Source organism: Coturnix japonica, chromosome 6 (assembly GCF_001577835.2).
Source record: "Coturnix japonica isolate 7356 chromosome 6, Coturnix japonica 2.1, whole genome shotgun sequence".
Taxonomy (NCBI): Eukaryota; Metazoa; Chordata; class Aves; order Galliformes; family Phasianidae; genus Coturnix; species Coturnix japonica.
Genome location: NC_029521.1, coordinates 16,539,624 through 16,553,190, shown reverse-complemented (window position 1 = coordinate 16,553,190; position 13,567 = coordinate 16,539,624). Strand labels below are relative to the sequence as shown.

The 13,567-nt window shown below is 40.8% G+C and overlaps 1 long non-coding RNA gene across 1 annotated transcript; it reads left to right on the top strand.

The window, feature by feature from the left end:
* Nucleotides 1-3,431: 3,431 nt before the first annotated feature.
* On the top strand, nt 3,432-12,406 carry LOC107315923. The gene is made up of 5 exons (XR_004307795.1): nt 3,432-3,572; nt 3,665-3,801; nt 7,587-7,665; nt 9,463-9,605; nt 11,260-12,406. It is a non-coding gene; the product is annotated as an uncharacterized LOC107315923 (long non-coding RNA).
* The last annotated feature ends 1,161 nt before the right edge of the window (nt 12,407-13,567 follow it).

Genomic DNA, 13,567 nt, shown 5'->3' with positions numbered 1-13,567 from the left:
TTATGAAAGCAGCTCATTTTGTACAGGGTACTGGATACACAATAAAGAGTGCTATACTCATCTGCACATGCAACCTCCAGCATGCATGAATTCAGTGTTTCACCGCTGGCTTCACATGTACCTGTATTACACAGGGTATTTCTGTTCTGCTGGTAAAGCAGAGATCAGTGGAAAATAATGCATTAAACTGAGATATTAATTGTGAAGAACAGATTGCACATATTTTCCAGAAGTGAACAGTGTCTTCACATCAAGACATCAGCTACCCACATTCCATACAGTACTACCAGGTGTTAGAACTTACTTTGTGTGCCAGAAGTTTCATAGCATGTACCTGACTATGTTTTGAACAGATGTTCCAGGAGTAGTTTGTGCAATATACATGTTGACCTGATTCTGAAAGAAAATATTCAGTGAATATTCTCTTCTTCCCTCTTACTCATCTGTGCATCAGAAGCAACCATAGCAGCATCTTGTACCGATAAAACCAAGAGAAAGCAAAGTGGTGTGGCCAGAGACTCCCCCAGAACTCCAAATGCGAGAGGTTTGGAGCAGCAGAGGAAGGACAGCTGCAAACCAGAACATTTTTCAAGATGATCAAGAACCTGAAAGAATCTAACAGATGGAGAAGGCCGTGTGGAAAGTCAGCAGTCTTGCTCCCAAAGCAAGTGGTTTATCTGGGAGTCTGCTGCAGGCTCCATGTGCAGGAGAACCGTTGTTGAATGGAAAAGCAAAAAGAACTGCAACAGCTTGAGCAATACATGTGTTGGAAACAAACACATCCTTGTTCACCAGGGATTTCTTAAGAAGTCTCTGGATGGTTGTTCCTCAGAGAACGCTCTGAGGCATTTATTGGGAAGTAATGTATCAAAACTTTGAAGTCCAGGTGGTCTGGCCTGCAGCTGGACTTGGCAGGAAGTGCCAGCACACTGAGGATCTAAAATGAGGCCAGCAGTTACAGTATGAGCCAGGAGGCAGTGCCTGAGGTGAGGTCTGGCAGATTGGACAGACTGGAGTACTGGGGCACTTGAAGCAGCTGTGGGTTGTAGGGATGGTGCTGGGTGCTCTTGTGAGGAGCCATGCCATGCTGCTCTGCCAGTCTGGGGCAAACAGAGGATGGCACTGCTTGGTACTGGAACTGTTCCCTGCTGTGTTATGCAGAAAAATAGAGTTTTGACTTTATTCTATAGGATAGGAGGTAGGTTTTGGGAGCAGAAGATAAAACTGTTGTTCAAACTGGTAAGAACTGTACATACCACATCAATGTTATTCATGTTATAGCACCCTACCTTGAAGAAGACATTTCTACAAAGCCTTGCAAAAGCACAGTGGATGCAGTGGGGGACTATCAGTCTCCTTAGATATTTAGTCTGGGGAAAGAATTCTCTTTTGCCAAGCAAACCCTGTGAGAGAAAGGCAGCATTCACTTCAGAATGTTCACTGTATAACGTTCCTTTAAAAAGGTGTTTGGACCCTGTTCCTCTTGCCCAGTACTTTTGTTGGTTCTCACATTTTCTTCCTTTGTCCAATGATATTAACGCAAACAAAAATGATCCTAGGTGTTTTCCATTGCATCAACCTCTCAGGCATTGCCCAACTTGTGTTACATCATTTTTAATGAAGGTATGTGTTAAATGTTAACTCTGGTGTACACTTCAGCTCTATGCTTGCAAATAATTCCACACATAAGTAGCTTTGCAATATTATCTGTCACACTGATTTGATGCTGATTTTCATATGAAGTGAATAAGCAAGTACACTCATTACAAACACAAACCAGTGTTTGCTGATCCGAATATCAAGAAATTAATTCTTTGTTGCTGTAATTAGTGGCAACTGATAGGATTAGTAAGTAGACATTTTGTGGGCAGATCCAAGAGTGTGTAGAAACCCAACCTCCTGTGTGCTATCCTGAAAAAATGTCATATGCTCTCCTCCTTGACCTCCTTTCACCTTTTTGTGCGAGCCCAGTTTGCCCAAATCTGCAAAGACAAATCAAGAAACATTTTTTCCTACCATTCCCAGCACATCATCACACAGCTGGCATACCTTTAAAAGATGTTAACAATTATACCTGATGAGAGGTAATAGCTCTTGGGATCAGGGTATCCTCTATGGCTGTGAATTTGGAATTACTGATAGCCAGCACCTGGTAGGTAGCTTGGCAGCTCCTCAGACATTCAGCTCCTCTCATTCCTTTAAAAGCTGAAGTTCAGAGGAAGTTTTAATTTGGTTTGTGAAGCCACCAATATGTTGCCTGGAAGCACCTTGTGGAAGTTTCATCTGGAGTCCTCCTACAAGTAGAAAAAGTCCAGGCTGGTTGTGGCTTTTTCTAGAGGGATGCTGGAAATCTCGGGGGTCTGCGCTGCTGTGCTTCTCTGGGTAACTTGTTCCAGTATTACCTTACTGCTCTACAGAAGAGATTTTCCTATCACCTTTATGGACTATAAGCATAAGGTGAATCTACCTACCTGCAAATGGGTAAACTTTATAAAGCGCTATACCTTCTATATGTTCCTTTTAAGAGCTATGCAGACAAGTGTAGATAATCCTATACCTGAAGCCAAGACACTGCAAACCCACAGCACGTTTTCAGAAAGGTAAAGGAACTTTGCTGCTGGGCTTCTGGCGTAGTTAATAGCAGTGATAGGTGCCAAAGCAAGAAAGAGTTTGATTTTCTGAGCCAGTTCTGGCACTGCTGAAAAAGCAATGAAAGCAGAAGGAATAAAGAAAAAGTGAAGAGAAAATAATTTTTGTACCTCAGGCTTTTTTCAGTATTTATTTATACTATTCTGCTATCTCAGAGGTACAGGCAGCCCTGTTAGTTTTTCAGAGGCTGCATTTCAGTCAAGTTTTGTACGAAGTACCTCTACTCCTTGTATTATTAGCTTATGGTCTTATATCCTGCTTCAGAGACATTAATTTATATGTTTTGCGTTTGCAATTTTCTCCTGAGTTCATTTAAATATAAATGAACACTTTTGTGTAAGTACATGTGTTTGGTATACTGTTGGGAGTTGCAGATCTTTTCCTTCCTCTCAATCCCTGTTATTTATTTTTTTTGGTACCACAAACTGGCCAACTTCTCTTTCTTTTCCATCCTCCTCCTATTTTGTTTGTGGGGTGTTTTTTTTATTTTTTGTTAGGCTAACCAGCTGTGTTTGGGCACATCCTTAAATCTTGAAATGAACAAAAAGGCTCAAAGTAATTTCTGGTACAATTCTAAGCTGAAGCGTTTACAGCTGTGGTGCATTTGACCCCCTAGGTTTAATCATCTTTACAATACATTAAACCTGCCTACATGCTGAAAACAGCTCATCATGTGTTTTTCATTCCAGCAAAGAGCTGATAAAAAGCCCAGGTATATTCAGTGTCTTAAAGTGGGCTTTACTCTTGTAAAGACACTTTTCCTGAAGTGTTGGCCTGCTGTGTGTAGCTTACCAATGACTGTGCCTTGTGAGTAACCAATATAGTATAGTTTTTCCTGTCCAGTCTTCTTCATGATGAAGTTTTTGGCTGCTGGAAGATCAAACTTGGTCATCTCATCAAAACTGCAGATAGGAGATTGAGAGGTGTGCATAATTTAAGATATCATTTAAATTCACATTTTTATTACAGACTTGTTGGCAAATGAAGTATTTAATGAATTACTTAAATATTTTAGATCCAGTGTTTAGAGCTACTGGATATAGAAGATACTACTTGAGCTTTGCTGGGTTATTTTCTCCCCTGACATCAAAAAGAGATTCTGACTTCAAGGAGCATTGGGCTGAACTGGAATGGCCTACCTACGAGTAACAGGTGGTATATTTTTCTTGTATTCTTCAACTCTGATGTTGTTCCCCAATTTAATGCTGTTGCAAGAATAGTACCAGGGCGTTTTCCTTTATTTGTTATATTTGCAATCAAAGTGTTCACAAAGTGAGTATTCCCTAGAGGATGGCATGTTTAGCTGAGTAACAGCTGTACTCTTGTGTGAGCTGCTGGCCAGCCATCTCCAAGGAGACACAGCAGCAAAAACAGAAGGAACCCTCCATGTACTGTTGCAGCCCTAAAAATATTTCATGTCATAGTGGTGTGAGGAGTTGTTTGTCAAGACTGAGCAAAATACAGTAAGAACTAGGAACAAGGGCTACTAGTGTGTTCTCCATGCTGTCTATAGGACAACTGCATTCTCCAGCAGGGCAAGGTCTGCCCTCAGCCTCCCACCCCTCTCCTGTTCCTGGGGTGGGGCAATCCTGGCTCCCAGCACAACTGGGTCTTGGTGGTCAGGCAGAGTCTTTGGGGCCTGTAATGGACCCTTCGCCTCACAAAAGCAAAGGGAGAGTTTCAGGTGGAGTCTATGCACAATGGGACACAAGTGCAAAACGTGATATGCTGTGTTCAACTGGCACTGCCTGAGTGAGGGAGTCTCCCCACATCTGTGAGGCCTGAAAGATATTCCCCATGCTCATTGTCAAGGAATATAGTATGGTCTTGTCTGGACAAGTTCTAGTGACCAGATTGAGTGACACAGTGTTCTGAAGTGATGACTGAGATAACTCTGAATCAGCAGTTATGAATATTTTATGTAACATAGGTGAAGAGTCTAAGAGGCAGAGCTTGGGAGGAATGGAATGCTGCACACCTGGTGACACCTCATCTCCCAGTGCCTAGGAAGTGCTGCACTCCTGCCCACACATCTTACAGACTCAGCCACCTGGGGAAAGGGCAGAAAGCTCAAGTCAGGTTTGTGTTGGCGTTTACAGGAGCTTTCCATCTGCTTTTAAGGTTTAGATGGGTAGTAGAAAGTGAGTAGTGGTTTTAGATGTACAATTTAAAGTAAGTGGCTTGCCCTGAGACTGAAAGAGGCTGCTGGGAGAGTTGGAGATCATAGAATCACTAAGTTTGGAAAAGACCACTAAGATCATCTAGTCCAGCTGCCAGCCATCATCACCATACCCACCAACCATGTCCTTCAGTGCCACACCTACCCTTTTCTTGAATACCTCCAGAAACAGTGACTCCACCACCTCCTTGGGCAGCCTGTGCCAGTGCATCACCACTCTTTCTAAGAAGAAATGTTTCCTAATATCCAACCTGAACCTTCCCTGGCACAACGTGAGGCCATTACCTCTCGTTCTATCTGTTAACTGAGAAAAGAGACCATCCCCTACCTCTCTACAGCCTCTTTTCAGCATGTTGTAGAGAGAGATAAAGTCTCCCCTGAGCCTCCTGTTTTCCTGACTGAACAATCCCATTTCCCTCAGCTGCTCCCCATTACACTTCTGCTCCAGACCCTTCAGAGCTTCACTGCCTTTCCCTGAACACATTCCAGGGCCTTACTGTCTGTCTTGAAGCGGAAGGCCCCAGACTGAACGTAGTAGTTGAGGGGGCAGCCTCACCAGTGCTGATGGCATCACAGATCCTTTGTACTCTGTTGAAACTGGTGTTTTGGCACACTATTAACTGGCCCAGGCTGAACTGAATTGGGTGCATCCTGGAGTGGGTATCAAAATTAGTTTTCCCACGTTAATTAGTCCACCATAAAAGTAATTTAAAATAGTAATAAAATAAGATGATTACTTTGCACTTAGGGATTAGAATATTGTTTTGGTCTTTTGTAAGGAAAACAACATGATAGAAGTGTTTAAACCTTATCTATAGAATGTACTTTAAATAGCAAAGCTGCATACCAAACACAGTTAGTGTTTTCAGAACAAGCTTTTCTTATAAAGAAAAATTTTTCTGCTGAACCCAAGTTGATACTTTTCAAAAACAGATGAAGAGTCTACACGGTACAATTTTCTTGTGTCAACAATGTTTCTTTCTCTTGCTATTTGAAGGAAGTGTACTTCTAACATACCGTTACCACCACAGTTTCACAATGCCACCTAGAAACAGAACAAATAAAATTCAGGACCAATTTCAGGTGCTCCTTCACATGATGGCTGTGTTGGAACTTTCTGGACAGGCCGTAGTCTGAGCTGGGGTTAGTGAGTAGGACACTGAGCTGTTTATCACTGTTGTGCCTAAATCACTCCAGCTTCCAGGACTTTTGTTTCCTTCCCCTTGTCCAGCTGGCACCTCTGTCTGCAAGGATTCTGGGCACAGGCTGTTCCTAGTACTTGTCTGAACAGTGTCTGAGTTGTATTTCAAATTGTATTTCTGTTAATCTGAGTATTCATTCCAAATGCTTGTAAGTAACTGATAACTACGTGAAAATCATTGTTAAAATCCTGGCCTAAGGGATATCGGAATTGATTCACATGAACTATAAAGACAAAAATATTCTTATTACAAGTTGTGATGGCAGAGACTTAGGCGAATGAACTGCTGGAGATGGAGAAGTCAGTAATGACTTCTGATTACCTGAGCTAGCTGTGCATGTCCCTGTTCATTGCAGGGGAATTGCATTAGGTGACCTTTAAAGGTCCCTACCAACTTTATGGATTCTATTATTCTGTGATTCTGTAAGTATTTTCTTTTAAAATAAAGGGATAAATATCTGAAAAAGTAACAATTATAGATGTTTTTTAACAGACAGGTAGATTCTTGCAGCTAGTAATGCTTTCAAAATTTTCATTTAATCATCAGAATTCTTCTGTGTTTGGAAAATTGTTCCTTGAGCACTAGATATGGCAAATGTTGGTTTCTTACCAATTTGTACCTTGCAGCTTGTTGCTATTCAACATTTCCAGTGACAGGGGTATTTCTCTTGCTCTTCTTCTCTTGATCTTTGTTCTCAGTGATGCTGGATAAGATACGATTACAAATGCTTGCAGTCCTTCTCTTCTACTTGGTCACCCTATCCTTTTTCCCCATCCCCCCATGAAACAGATGAAGACTTAGTCATTTTTGGCCAGGAATGTGCTGCTATCAGTGAGAAATGGTCACAGGGCTCAAATTTGCCAGTGAGCATACAGACACGCAGAGAGGATAATCCCCTGAGCATTGTTTCTTTAGGACGACAGCTAAACCATCTTCCCTTAGGCTTAAAATAACTGTATGGTTCTGTGCTGGTGCTGGGTTTGTACTGCCTTTGTGTATAGGGAAGTGACTGTGCTGTTGCAAAGCAAAATGATTTTTTAGAGCTATATTGTTTTCAAAGACGTGCACAAATGTAAAGATGTAGAAATGTTTTGCATAAATGAGTTCCTCTGATGTTATGTACTCACTCTTAGCCTTACAGGAAATGTGCAGTATAAAACAGGTGTTCATCATCATGGAGGTTGTTACACATGCAGAAATGTCCACTGTTGACAGGGATGTGGAGCAGGTCAGCTTTGCCATGGCTTCAGTGATGATTAGTCTGTACTTTTTCATTTGGTGCTGCAGGGAACTACACCCTGGAGCTTATTTGTGAGGAAAATAAAGTCAAAGCTACGTTTGCTTATGTCAAACATATTTCTATGTGTGGTACATCAACTGTCAACTACTAGTGGATGAAATCATTAATACAGGGTGTACGTGCAATACATGTTGTGTGCGTACAGCCTTCTAGTCATAATGTTTCTGTTCCACATAAATGACAACTTATACTGGAGGGACCATACTAGAGAAAGTCAACCAGTGATCTACTTCCCCTTCCTTTTTCTGTCTTCCAGAATCCCTAGACTCTGCTACCTGTGAGACCTTGGGCAAAGATGAGGAGTGTAGCAATATGAGGAGCTGTGTCAGGCACCAGTAAGTGTTGAACCAGCAACAGAAAGTACCAAGCATAGGTTTAAGCACTTAGTTTTACATGTCCTTGGGTTTCCTACCTGCCCCTGGCATTACTCCTTGGCTTTGTGTGCATTCAGTGTATATGAACCATCCTCTTCTCAGATCATGCTTGGAGGTACATGTGTTTTATCCTTATCTGCTCAAGGTTATTTTGTTCTCAAAAATATTAGTAAAGAATGAAAACTGGGCTTACAGGTGTCTTCCCCTTGGTTTTAATGAAGCAGCAACCAGATTTTCAGGTGGAGAAGTTTTCCCTCTGAAGACTGATGGGCATAAACTAGTTAAAGTTCTGAGTACCTGCTGTCTGCAAATTGTTTACTGTTTGTAGCTGAATATTACAGAAAACACAAATTAAAAATGGAAGATTGTTTACAAGGGAAATTTTGAACAGTTTTTCCTTTTCCTGGTGGTATAGAATAGCCAGTTCTCAGCATTCAGAGCCATGAGCAAACTCACCTGCCTCATTTGGAGCTCCTCGTTCTCAAGGTTTTCTTTATGACTCTGAGGCCAGCATCCTCATGTGACTGTGAGCACCAATTTTAAGGGAAATACTGACCAGCATTTCAATAAAGTCCTAGCAGTTTAATAAGTATATTTATTAATCATCAAGACATTGTAATTTAAATTATAGCTTGTCATTGTTACTACAAACATGGCAAGTATATTTATATAATCATAGAACATCCTGCATTGAAAGAAACTCACAAGGATCATTTAGTCCAACCCCTGGCTCCACACAGGACTGCTTAATTAGACAGTTTGTCTGAGAGCATTGTCCAGTTTTCTTGAGCTCTACCAGGCTTGCTCCTTGACTGCTTCCCATATGAATTATAAGCAGATAGGGCCTGATATTCTCCTTATAATTCAGAATATGTAAGAAATAATTTTATATCTTTGTATCCAGAACTTTCACGTTGCACAGGTTAGATTTCTTTTTAGCTTTATTATTGATATACTTGGTTTTGGAATTACCTTGAGTGGTATGTCTACTTTTATGCCAGAAATTTCTGATCATGGTATGTTTCCTAATATGCACTACACGCAAAACAGACCATTGTGCTTTCACCCATCTGCACAACACCTAGAGAGTTAGTCTGTGTGGGGAAGTGAAGAGCACATGCTGCAGAAGTTAGTGCTATTCATGTGCTAATTCCAGAGTACTTACTTCCTCTGAAAAACCGAATGCACTGTGTTTCAGCTACCATGCAAGCATACATTCATTTCCTAATCATAGTCAGTAGTGTAAGTGCACCAAATTGGAGGCAGTTATCCTGATACTTCCCACCAAAACAATGTGGATTTACTGGAGTAACACAGAGTTAAATAACAGGTTCTCTGCACTGCATAGCAGGCACCATGTAAGGCATGTTTGTCTTGCTTATTCATAAGAGATAGGGGAGGTCATTTTATGTAAGCCTTGTTTGCCAAATATGATTGTGGCATGATGAGGCATCGTATCTCCTGAATGGTTGGAGGAAAGGCTGATTTGCTGCAAATGTGTCATGAAAATGTACCATTCCCATACACACCCTGTCTCTGTGTACCATTCTGTCACCTAGGTCTGCAGTGAGGTAGCACACCTTGTCCCACTGTTCCTCCCATGAAACCATGCAGCTATGCTGCAAGAAGCAGAGGAGTTTTGCACAATGTGTTTAAACCATCTCAGAATCAAGAAGATGTTGAAAAAAGCTATACAGGTTAATTAATTAATGTCATGTATTGACATGCTTATGCTTGATGTATGTTTGCTTTTTTCAGTCTGCCTTCTGGCCTCTGAAGAGGAAAGAAACACTCCTAATTTATGCAATACAATTTGGAGTTTCAAATTCAAACATATGTTGCCATACTTCAGCTTTGGATGAACGAAGCAAGTCTTCCTTTAACCTCTCCTTGTTTGTGAGGTGAGGCTCCTGACCTAGCTTGTCTCCTGTCCTTTGTCTGCTCTTCTGTGCTTCAGTCTTCCTTGCACTTCTATTGGTGTCCTCTGCTCTCAATGTTTTCTTGTGTATCCATCAACATTTTGTTATGTTTTCTCCTCTACCTATCCTTCTTCAGCCATTCATAAGCCCACATTCCTCCTGTTTCTCAGCTTTTCTGCGCACAATTTTTTTGCTCTGCCTTCATGATCCTCACAGTTGTTTTCTTACCTTGTCATTGTTTTTCTGCTGTCCACCATAGACCTTTACATCCTATCAGGTAGTTATATATACCAAAACCCCAGGTGAAATCCCAGTGCTTCTGGTCACAGAATTTATTAAATTAAATCAGATTGCCAATCTGAAGAAGTAACATTTCCATGCCATACTATTGGTTTCTCTCTCCAGACCATACAGTGTACCAGCTTTTCCTTTTTCTTTTTTTTTTTTCCTTTTTCTTTTCTTTTTTTTTTCTTTTTCTTTTCCTTTTTCTTTTCTTTCTTTTTTTTTTTTCTTTCATTATTTATTTATTGTCATATGGAAGAGGCAAGCAGATGTTGGGGAAAAAATACATTTGAGAAACTGTCATAGCTTTAAAGCAGAATCAGTAATTTATCCTTGGACTTCAGGTCTGGCTCAGGAGCAGTCCTCAACAATTCCACTTCTTCAGTAGTGGATGCTCGAAGTGTTGCATAAGTTGGAATTACATTTATATTTACTGAAGTTTATTCTATTTTATTCTATTCCAGTTATGTTTCATTTCATCTGCTCTGTTTCCTGATCCATCTATCCCACCCAAAAATCAACATGTGATTTATTTTTATTTTTATTTTTTTAATAGAACAAATGCAACCTGGTGTCTCAGATCTTTTTTCTGTATTTCAGTCATGTAATAGATTTGATTTCTGAGATGTCAGTGGTAAAATTATTTTCTGACTGATTTTCATGCATGGGAGACAGAATAAATTTATAGACTCATGAACTTAAAGTTACTTAAATTTTCTCACCACTATTTTGAATAAATCAGATTTTTTTTTTTTTTAAAAAAAAGTAAACAACAATGTATAAAAAAACAAAGCCTACTTGGCTGCAGTACAACTTCTTAGGAGCTGCCCTGTGTAGAGATTAAGCCATATAAACATATACACACCTGCTCAATTTCACAAGAAGATTTTTTAAGGAAGTGTGTTTTCAAATTAATAAATTGTTGTTGATTATTTTCTACTTGAGACTGGCTTTAGCCTTAATCTCATTCAACTCATTATTCTCAGTATGCTTGTCTGACATATCATTTTTTATAAACTTAAAACCCTTATCTAGTTGTTGGTAACACTGCCCAAGGTGAATGGTTGGAACTGGACAATCTTTAAGGTCCTTTCCAACCCAACCCATTCTATGATTCTATCCTATCCTTTTTAGGGAGAAAAGAAAGCCACCTGAATGGCCCATTTGAATTATTACAGTCTTATGTAAAATTTAGAAGACATTGCCTAAGCTGATTTTTCTTTAGACTTTTAAGCTGTTTTCATGCCTTAGCTGTTCTTGGAGAAATAACTACTACTTTTGCTAATAATTCTGAGTAACAAAAGTAAGCTTTATATGGTAGCTCTACACAGCCTCGGGTAACTGTATTTTGCAGGTGGCAGCCACGCAGGAATGGAAACCGTGGGAAATGCTGGGATGGCAGCTGAAGCCGAACTTGCAGTAGTTCACTATTATCACGGATAACTTCAAGCAGGTAGCAAGAAAGCAGGGTGTCTTTTCATGTCAGAAACTGCACAGTGTCTGCAGTAACATTTCTCTGGCAGTACAAATTCATGTGGTGCGTTTGCTTTTGCCTTGCTGGATAGTTACTATCACCTGCTCTGTTATGGCACCTTTTTAAAAAGATACATGTTCCCTGCTGCTGGAGTAACTCTTGCATGTGCTGCTGTTCCAGGAAATAGCAATGTTGTAATTAATTGACTTGAGACATTCTCAACTGTGGCTGCAGAACACAGAACAAAATATGGTTTATCATTTTGTGCCTGTGTTTCCATGGTTGAAAGTGCTGCTTAAGTACTGCTTATGTTATTAGATGTTGTTTATAAAGCAAAGGCCGTCAGTGACAGCAGTCTTATGAGTAAGATAACATTTTTGGGAGTATTGCACAAGGAATTGTAGACTTGTACAGGCAAAACAGCTATCAAAAGTTACACAGGCCTGGAACACTGAGACACTGTTAAGCTGTTTTTGGCACTGAGAGACCACATCTCCAGACTGAATCTGCCAAAGGCCTTAAACATCTCCAGGTTAGCTACAAAAGACCTTCACTCATTGCCTTGCCTTCTCAGAGGTGTGGCTGCCGTATAGCCTCCTTTATCTGGCCTATTAGTGTGTAATCCAAAGAGCTAGTTGTGAAATCACATCCCTGGTGTTTTACCTACAACACCAAAACAGGATTCATTAAAGTCATATACTGAGTGAGTAGCTGCCTAGAATTAGTTTCCTAAAGGTATATTAATCATTCACTAGGCTATAACCTAAGTGCAACTATTGTACCTGTGGTATGGAGGTTGGTGTTTGGTAGCTAGAAGCCAGATTCCTGCCCTTGCACACTCCACTCCAAGATGAGGAGGGAGCTGACATCTCTGAGGAACACCAGGCAGGTTTGGGACCTGGTTTCTGGTCCTTGTAACTCCCTGAACATCACAAAGTGAAGGAGTCCATCCAAAACAGGACCTAAACTTCTGGCTCAAGCATAGGAGAAGCTTGTGAATGTAATGGGATAATGTGTAGGGCTGTGAAGTGGTAATGTTGCAGGTATGTCAGCATGCAGCATTTATTTCTTGATTCACATAAGTGAATGGAGGCAGGTTCTCTCCTGCATGTGCACGTGACTCAGCCCTGAGTCAGGAGCTGCTAATGCCATTGATGCCAGCACCAGGGCTTACTGCTGAAGATGTTGCTGTCAAAAAGCACTGTGATGATTTTCCACTGAACCGATACATGCAAAGCCAGCAACCTTTAACTCAAGCAGGAAGGTCTTTGGAGGAAACTTTGGAATTGTTTCTGTCAGAGTTACCTTGTGGAGTTTCACCTTGCCCACATACTACTTTCGGGTGATTCATCTTGTTTCCTTTCAGTACAGGACTCCGCAGGAGTCTGTAGGCCAGTACAATTAACTCCAACTCAGAGGCTTAATCCCAGTGGATTAGCTGCATTATGAATTAGCAATAATAAATGCAAAAATAATATGAGAGGATTCATGTGATGCTGTGTGTACTGACAGTTCAGGCAACTCAACTTCAGGTATCACTGCACTTCACAGTTGATTGCATCAAGTTCTTTCTCTTTTTTTTCCTGCAATCACATTGCCTCAGTGAGTTTTCCATGCTGACATCCCACCCCCCAACTCTCCATTGCCTCTGGTGCTTTCAGTAGCCCCCTAGGTGCCCCTCATAATAAGGTATAGAAAGAGGGTCCAAAAGATAAATGAACACTTCAGTAAGCAGTCTCCACAAGGTCATCCAGCACCCCCTGAGGGTGAGCATTCCATCTATGCTGGGATTTTAAGGAACTCCTGAGGCTACATTTCTTTGCACAGCTGAGCTGCTCTACAGTCTGATGCCTTTGAAAAGTGTTCTCTTGTTTCCCTCGCCTTCTTAATTTTGTGGCTGGCCCTTTCTTCCATGGATTTTGTTTGGCTCGTTAACCCCAGAAGACAACCACCTACTTTCTTTTTCCTAATTATTATTATTATTTTTTTATTATTATTATTTTATTTTTTTTTTACTTTGGGCTAATGAGCTCTGTCAGCTGATGGAGCCGGCAAATAGCTCTGGGATGGGATGGATGGTAGGGTACATTACAGAAGGTAATGTGAAGCAGCAGCTCAGCCTACGTGATGGGAGTGTGTCCTTCAGGGCTGTTTTGGGCTAGGGCTTGGTTGCCTCTGAAGGAGCATC